Source organism: Stegodyphus dumicola, chromosome 7, assembly GCF_044657685.1.
Source record: "Stegodyphus dumicola isolate Sdum_Otavi_A_Nest chromosome 7, ASM4465768v1".
NCBI lineage: Eukaryota > Metazoa > Arthropoda > Arachnida > Araneae > Eresidae > Stegodyphus > Stegodyphus dumicola.
The window spans coordinates 83,343,709-83,352,943 of NC_140774.1; the positions used below are offsets into that span (position 1 = coordinate 83,343,709).

The 9,235-nt window shown below is 35.0% G+C and overlaps 1 pseudogene; it reads left to right on the top strand.

The window, feature by feature from the left end:
• Positions 1-4,786: 4,786 nt before the first annotated feature.
• On the top strand, positions 4,787-8,478 carry LOC118191385 (bestrophin-2a-like; annotated as a pseudogene).
• The last annotated feature ends 757 nt before the right edge of the window (positions 8,479-9,235 follow it).

A 9,235-nucleotide genomic window follows, 5' to 3' on the forward strand; every position in this document is an offset into this window, starting at 1 on the left:
CAAAAAATGTTACTTCATTTAATGCCATCAAACATGAAATGTTACTTCATTTATTGCCATCAAATATGAAATGCTACTTCATTTAATGCCATCAAACATGAAATGTTACTTCATTTAATGCCATCAAACATGAAATGTTACTTCATACCATTTTCTGAAGAAACTAATTATCGTTGCAGAATTACAAACGACTTGAACATCAGGTTTGATTTTTTGACAAATCTGCAATATACGCATTCACTTTCAACAGTTCTGAGCAAATTTTTAATCAGTCGACCTGGGAATTTCTGTCTGCAGACTGGTACGTTGAATGGATTTACTGGACTGCACACAAATACATCGCCAATATATTCATCACTGACGCTTGGTCTACCTGCGCTTCTTTTATGCAAAACCTGTGTGATTCCTTTGAAAGTATTTTAACCATCTTTTAATTGATTGTCCCGTTGGTGAAGGTTTATTAAATTCACTACGGATCGCCTCCAAACTGTTTTCGAAGATTTCGTTTCCAATAACCAGAGAAGATTGCTTTCATATGCATGATGCTATTTTGCCCGTAAGCAAACAAATTGTTTGTTTTCATTACCAAAAACTAGAATAAATGAAATTTTTTGAACTAAAGATTATGTCGATAAAAATTATTTCCTAGAAAAATCGAAAAATTAAATTTCAATTTAATTTTATTCCCAGGTGATTAAATTATGGATCCCCTGTATTATATCAAAATTACGTACATATGTTTAGAGGATTGAACTACCAGATGAGATAGCGCAATGCTTGATTTATTTTAATCAATTAACAGCAAAGCAAGGGAGAGCTAATTGCCTAAAAGATGAAACTTCTTCGTGGAGAACGTTTTAAGGTAAACTCGTTTATACTGACCTTACAGAGATAAATGGGCCGAAATAGAATTTAAGATTCGTTCCCAGTTTTAGCATCAGTGAGCCAGATGCATTCTACCCATTTTCATAGATTTATTCAGTGCAAGCACACTGCACAGACTTTGGCAAACACAAGCATAAAGGTGCTGCTTATGCTTAGAAGAAATGCTACTGGCCTTTCAGAGACTGAGTGTTTCCATTCTAAGGTATTATTTTTATTATTATTAATATTATACAAATAATCTTGGCAAGTCTTGTTTTAAGTTAAGTAAGCTTGTAAATCTAAAGTTAGCAACAGTCTTGTAAAATTTTCTCCTTCCTTACCGGGTGCCTCCGTGATATAGCTGGAACGTTCAGAGAATAGTATGACGTTCAGAAAATGGTATGGCCATGGCATTGGTCGACCTCTATTAACCCATTGATCTGAGAATGTTTCATCAAGGGATACGTACATGTATCCTAATGACAGGGGGCCGCATCTTATTGGAAAGAAATCTGATGTGTACACAGCATGACGTTTGTACGAAATATTAAATAATACGCATTTCATATAAACTTGTTGAACTGAATTAAATCTACTTCGTCGATAGCGCATAAACCACAATAGAATAAATGCGCTTTTTAAAATTCACTATATTTTTTTTACTATAGCGATACTATGGCGCTAGGTTCACTTCACAGTGTTACATCTCATTCATTTTATAACTCAGAATGCAAAAAAAAAAATTATACCATCTGAAGAATTATCTAATCGTTGCCACATGTTCTATTCAAATACTATAATAAATCTAAAACGATGTATAAAAGAAATTAAACAAATAAAAAATAAACAGTTTTTCACAAACGATTTAGCGCTGCTTACCTAGTGCGCATCCACTACTCGTAAACATTCTCCTCTCCAAAACAGACTGGTGACAGTATTTTCTGCTAATATGAAACACTTATTTCCTCGAATTTCATTAGGGATGTATTTCTCCTTCAATTAATTAAGTTCTTAATCCGCGGCAAAGCAAAAATAATAAAAACACAAAATATCTTTATTAAAAATTTAAAGATATAGAAAAACATAAAACACCAAATACAGTTAAATTTTTTTTTTTTAAAATTTACAATTAAAATCACAGTTTTTACTTTTGGTCTCACTTGGCAAAAAGACACTGAATGCGTAGAAAATGACTTAATTTGTTGTGGATGCTATGCTGAGTCAATATATGGGATAATTTAATAACTTAATTGATAATTCTATAATGGATTAAGCATAATTTATTTCGCAATAATAAAAGAAAACGTTACTTTCTTGTTACGAAGCTTTCACTATTCTGCTAAGTTTCAAATGGAAACAAGCATGATAAATAAAATTAGGCTTTGCCACACTTAAAAAACTTTTAAATTGTTGTTAATTCTAAAACTACACTGACTACCAATAAGTATTTGGTCACCTGTGATAGAAAAGAAAAACTAACTTTATTCAAAATCAATAGTTGCTAGAGCCTCCACGAGAGGTAATTACAGCGTGGACCCTCCGGGGCATACTTTCCACAAGTCTTTGTATGACAGCTAGTGGTATTTTTTTCCACTCGGCTTGGAGAAGACATAGAAGTTCCTTCACCGATTTTGCACGGGTAGTGCACCCCTGAATTCGGCGATGCATTTCGTCCCAGAGGTTCTCGATAGGGTTCAGGTCTGGACTCTGGGCAGGCCAGTCCATTCGATGAACTCCATTGGCACTCCATAGCCTTGGCTAAAGTCGAAACATGACAACTCTCATTGTCGTCCTGAAAGTAACAGGGGTCCAACTCGTAAAACTGCCACAACGTAGGAAGCACATTTTCATCCAAGATAGTGCAGTAGGCATCGGAATTGAGCTTACCATGAATGGGGACCAAGAGTCCCATACCAGGAGAAACACCCCCAGACCATAATTTCACCTCCGCCGAACTTGACTATTGGCACAATGCATTCTGGCAGGAGACGTTCTCCAGGTAGACGCCAGACCCAGACCCTGCCATCCGAACGGTAAAGGGTGAACTTTGATTCGTCACTTCAAAGAACCCGTTTCCACTGATCTACGGTCCAATTTCGATGTGCTTTGCACCACATTAACCGAGCAGCACGGTTGGACTTTGTGATCAAAGGCTTATGGGCAGCAGCATGACCATGAAAACCAATCAGAAGTGCTTCGCTTCCTTACGGATGGTATTCATTGAAACAATACTCCCGGATGCCTGTTGAAACTACTCGCGGATGAGGGCCATCGGTTGGGTGCGGTTCTTCTGAATTTCTCTGGACAGCACTCGTCGGTCTCTATCTCCCAGTTTCGTTGGTCTACCGACTCGGAGCACATTCCGACAATCACCGCTTACCTTCCACTTCTTAATCACATAGGCCACTGTCGATTTTGGGTACTTCAGATTGCTAGATATGTCCCTTAAGGATCGGCCACATTTGCGATACCCGATAATTATACCTTTCTCGAAATCAGAGAGTTCCGAACTGCGAGGCATCTTGCATGCGACTAAAGCCGATGCTATTTCCTACACGATATATACCGGCGGAGTATGTGGCGTATCTTAGGACCGCTGATATCGTCATTTGCATAGGTGTCCAAATACTTATTGGTAGCCAGTGTATAACATGCAGGCTCACTAAAGGCATAAACACTTAACCGGAAGATAAGATCAACATAATTCAACCATTTATAAAACAAAATAATGTACAATTTACAAACATATAAGAATAAAGAAACTGAGCTCACTGAGCCGAGTAACAGAGTGGATATATATAAATAAATTTATTTACTTTTGGTGCGGCTAATTGCAATCAAAATAAGAGGTGCACATCTACATGTTATAGAAGTCCTATATACAAAATTTCAACTTTCTGAGGCTACTCGTTTTTGAGTTATGCGAGATACATAGGTACATACGAATGTACAGAAGAAATGAAAAAAAATGTCTTCAGAATCAATTTTAAATCAGTTTTATAATTTTTTGGGGAGAAAAGATAATTCTATTCTTACGTATAGATGTCAAGCAAAAACATTGTTAAATTTCATTTAATAGCCGTCAAAATGGATATTTTCGTTGAAATATGATACTCGAAAGTTTTCGCTATTACAATACTTCCTTTTGACTTCATACAAGGAAGTAAAAAGCGTTTGGCTACATTTCTTCCAATTGCAGTACCAAAAACAATCTCAGCATATCGAACTAATCCATATTAATCGATGACTCCGAGAAGCAGGGACTAATCATTTTGTTATGAGTTAGTGCACATAAAGCGTTAACGGATTTCTGACACCCAAATCTTGCATTAATGTTTAACCTCTCATTAGTCATAAGATGTTACTTCATTTAATGCCACCATATATGAAATGTTGCTATATACTATTTTCTGAAGAAACTAATTATCATTGCCGATTTACAGACGACTCGAACATCAGGTTTGATTTGTTGACAAATCTGCAGTTTACACGCACTCAGTTTCAACTGTTCATGGTGTTACAACTCGAACGCGAAATAAGCGAAAGTTTCTCTTCTGCCAGTGGCAACGAGGAGTCGAAAAACGAACTTGGAAGAGAGCGATCGCTCACTCGGTTTATCTTGATAGAATTTGATACGAAGGGGGGATAATCTCCATCTTTTGATTTGAAATTAATCTCGAATTATGTATATATTGTAATATAAAAGATGTGTGTAAATAAAAGTCATTAAGACTTAACTGAAGTAGTGATTTGAATCGAATATACAAATCGAAAGCTGTCCCAAATAGAACTATGGATTTAGAAATAACACATGGACTCTTTTTTTTATATTCCACTTTTCTTATTTCTTATTTACCACTGTAAAAGAATCCTGCGATAATCATAAGCCTCTTGCTGAAACTTCCTTTGCATTGACGGAACCATGTCCAGCTACCGATCGGAAGGACCGGAGCTCGAATCCCGGGTTAGCACTGTACATGTTTCCTGTTTTCTGATTTGACAAACCTAATGACTCTACAGTTCCTCTTCTCTAGTACGTAAACATATCACTAGACAAGCTTTTAGATCCTGTTATATTCTGTGATGACATGTGAAGCAGATTGCTGATATAATAATCTCTTTTTTTTTCCATTTCAATGGAAGAGTTTACGTTGAAAAGGTATACATGCCATACCTGCACCCTTCATTTTGTTAAGGAATGCAGTGGCAGTTTTCGAAGTATGACTTGCTAGTTTGTCTTATTTAAGTTTCACTCTTTGAAACTCATTGGAATAAAGAAATAGAATTTTTTTCGTAAATATCGGACGTAAAACTTTCTCTTGACAATATGTTGAGCTGATTTTAACACTTTTCTTATTGCTAACTTCCCACTGTAAAAGAATCCTTCGACAATCATAAGCCCTTTGCTGAAACTTTGCGTTGACGGAACCATGTTTCAACAATTTTTTCTCTTTTTTCGATAATAAACAGGTCTTTTTTTCCTCACAGTTAATTAGGTAAATGCCTGATTCATCAAGCATCACAATGTATCATCACTTATATCCTGCTAAATAATTGTTAGCTTGGTTACTACAAATTATTTTGCGTTGAGCTACATATCTTGGCAAAAGCTGAAGAACATTATGTTTTTTACCTTTTTTTTAAGTTGTAAATCTTGGTTTATTACTTTTTTGTTACTACAGTTGCATTTATATACTTTACAATTTATTTCTGCATCCGCGTATCTCTTGATTACAGATACGACGATGCAAAAATAAACTGAATGATTGACGTAAGATTAAACTTTAGAAGTAGTACCTACCTTTTTTGGATATACATTTGAAGTCTTTGTTCCATGTAAAAATAACGGCTAACGACTTTTCCTTTTCGAATTAATAATATTACTTTTTCTTCCCTCAGAAATTTTAATACTCTGCATTTCAGAACGTTTTTTAAATTAAGGAATAAGAATATTTCTCTTCGGGAAGCTCAACATCATATCCTTCAATCCCCAGCTTGTGTAGAGTATTTTATTTTGAAACGAGAATAAATTTAAAAGTAGAAAACGATGCTTATCATTTCAAATAATAAGCTGTTGCCAGATACTTTTATTCCAAAGCAGTTTCTTTTAAAAATTAATAAACCCACTCTGTAAGAGAAAGAATATGTGATATAAAAGTTTAGCTTTAGTTTTCAAGAATCTCTTGAGTTTTCTTCTGAATTTGGTTATTTTCGTTTTCTATCCTAAAAATACTAACATGCGCATAATAAATATTCCATAACTGCGTCACTTAAAAATTAATCTCTCATAGAATTTTTACATAACGAACATGACGCATAACTTAAGGAGAGTACTAGATTGCGTTAAGTTTCCTTTGATGTCTATGTGTGCTTTCCAACAGACTGTAAATTCTACATATCAGACAATGCAATCAATCATAGTAGAACATCAGATATAGCTATTAATTGGGACCATAATTGATTCGAATGTATGGAATACTCACATAATTGAGACGCGTTTTTTCAGTGAACGGAACACGATTATTTGGTAGCTTCTTTCTTTGCGTATTTTCTGGGTTTTCATCGACCTTCACAACAATTATGATTAATTTAGGTTTAAAAAGCGAGTGAAACTAGTAATTAGCTCAAGTAAACTGCACCTTTAGAGCTCTGCTGACTAACTACTAGCAACCGCTCGACTCACAGTATTGCGAGATAATCTTCGGCTGAGGATATGTGAATAATTTTATTTATCTATTCCCAGTTAAGCTTTAGACAGCCGTGAATTATGGTAAAACCCAAGCTTGATATGCGCCATTTTTACAGAATTTTTTTTCATTTTAACTCTTTGTACTACTTTGAGCCCTGCAAATAGAGGTAGTCAGTTTTCATGAATTTTAAGTTTTAGCTTATGGTTTACAAGAATTAACAATAAAAGCTTTAGTTGGTTTTATTTTGTATGTTCCTGAAGTTTAGTGCATATTCTAAATTACTCTGAAATGTCAAGATAAAATCTGTGAGGAACTAATTTAAACCTCATATTATAAAGCAAGTTAGGGAAATGTTTTACACATATACCGGATGGTCCTTCTTGGTTAAAGTGCAGTGAGATTGCCTTGTCTAAAAATATTCTTATAGATGAAGAGGCATTACCAGATGCACGTAAAACAGTCTCATTTGTAGTTTCTGAACCTGTACAGGAACTTGCTATTATATCAAATATATCTTCATTTCCAAAGTTACAACGCGTATTTGCTTGGATAGCGCCTGTGTGGGTTTACTAAGCTGTTGGTGAGATGGCGTGGTAGCATCTATAAGCTGCTATACCATGAGATGATGATCTTCTGTGGGCTGTACTACAGTTTAAGTGCTCTCTATAGATATGTTTTCACAGAAAACCAAAGAACTGTATTTGAAAAATTAACCATATACTGTGAAGCATTCACCAATCTCATCCCACTGTCATTTGTATTGGGGTTTTATGTTTCCATTGTTGTTGGAAGATGGTTGCAGCAGTACTTGGCCATCCCATGGCCCGACAAACCTTGTATGCTGATTGCTGCATATGTTCATGGTTCTGATGAAAGAGGTAAAATTATCCGCAGAACTCTGGCTCGTTACTTGAATCTTCTAAGTGTTTTAACATTCCAAGCTGTTAGTACATCTGTTAAGAAAAGATTTCCTACCTTGACCATGTCCAGGAATCGGGGCTAATGACAAAAGAAGAAAGAAGAGTATATGATGAAATACAAGTGACACATGGGAAATGGTGGGTTCCAGCTCAGTGGTTTTCTGCTCTTGCTGCAAGATGCAAGAGCAAGAAAAGAAGGCCGCATTAAGGATGATGTTTTGTTACAAGCACTGTTAGATGAAATGCATGTTTTCCGTGGAAATTGTGGGATGTTATTCAGTTATGATTGGGTTAGCATACCTCTAGTGTATACTCAGGTTGTAACTCTGGCAATTTACACGTATTTCTTAGCAAAAGTTATGGGGAGGCAGTACTTAGATCCACTAAAAGGATATAGTGGGCATGAGGTGGATTTATATATTCCAATCTTTACTATCTTGCGTTCTTTTTCTACATGGGTTGGCTGAAGGTGGCTGAGCAATTGATTAATCCATTTGGGGAAGATGATGAGGATTTTGAATTAAATTGGTGTCTTGATAGAAATTTGCAAGTTTCTTTTATGATTGTTGATGAAATGCATCAAAAGCATCCTCGTTTGGTTAAAGATATGTATTGGGATGAACTTGAACCTCAACTTTCCTATACAAAATCATCATTTATGTTACGGACTCAGCCACATCTTGGATCTGCTGTCAATTTAGATATTGATCCTGAGGAATCAGAGTTTTTGCCTATGGAAACTATAATGGAAGAAGATAATGATGATAATAATTACAAAAGCCCACCACAAAGTCCCACCAATGAGTTGTCACCGGCATTTCGATCAGTTGCTGGCAGCAAAGTGAATTTGAATGGTGATAATAGTGATAGCACTTCTCAGTCGGGTAAGATTTCTACAGAATTTTCCTGGCACCAAACTTCTTAATATGATAATCGGATCCAGCACAGAAAATGTGGCAGGTACACCAAAGAAAGAAGACAGTCCTTTACACAGATTTTCTTAAAATTGACTCCTCTCAACTTCTCTCCAAACATGAAGTTGAGAGGAGTCAATTTTTCACCAACCATATGCATATCCGGCTCGACGGACCAATAATAAATGTTCTTAAACTTAATATGTTTCACAAACAATAATCAATCAACAAATGGACTGTATTCCTACACTTTTATTTGATTACACTAATTATAAATAATATGTCAGCGATGCGAAATAATTGATACAAAATAAGCGAGCCATTCTACATGGTTGTCACAAACACAATTCTATCAATCAATTATCTTGTTGCCACACATAAAGCTCAAAACTAAAGGAAGAAAAACAAAAGAAATTTACGCTGTTTGCAACAAAAAAATGAAGCGAATGATACTCACATAAACACTGGGTGTTTTATTTCTACCACACTCTACAAATGCAAAAATAATTTTGTTTCTGCTAAACAGAGCTTAGAACACATTTCTAAAAAAAATTAATTAATGGTAATTATTTCCTTTCGTACCTAAATACACTATTTATTTCTAATTGACGTAAAGCAAACCAGTGGAAATTAAGTTTATTTACGTAGGCCATAAAGCTGAACAAATAATCATTTTTTTTATTTTACCGAACTAAAATTAAACAAAAAATTATTTTATTTGTGCAAAACAAAACACATGAAATAACCGAAATTAAACTCAATTAAACTGAGAATAAAAATTATTTTTATTCACCATAAAATGTGATAAAATTATTCCTGGAACAATGATTCATGAAGCAACACAAAG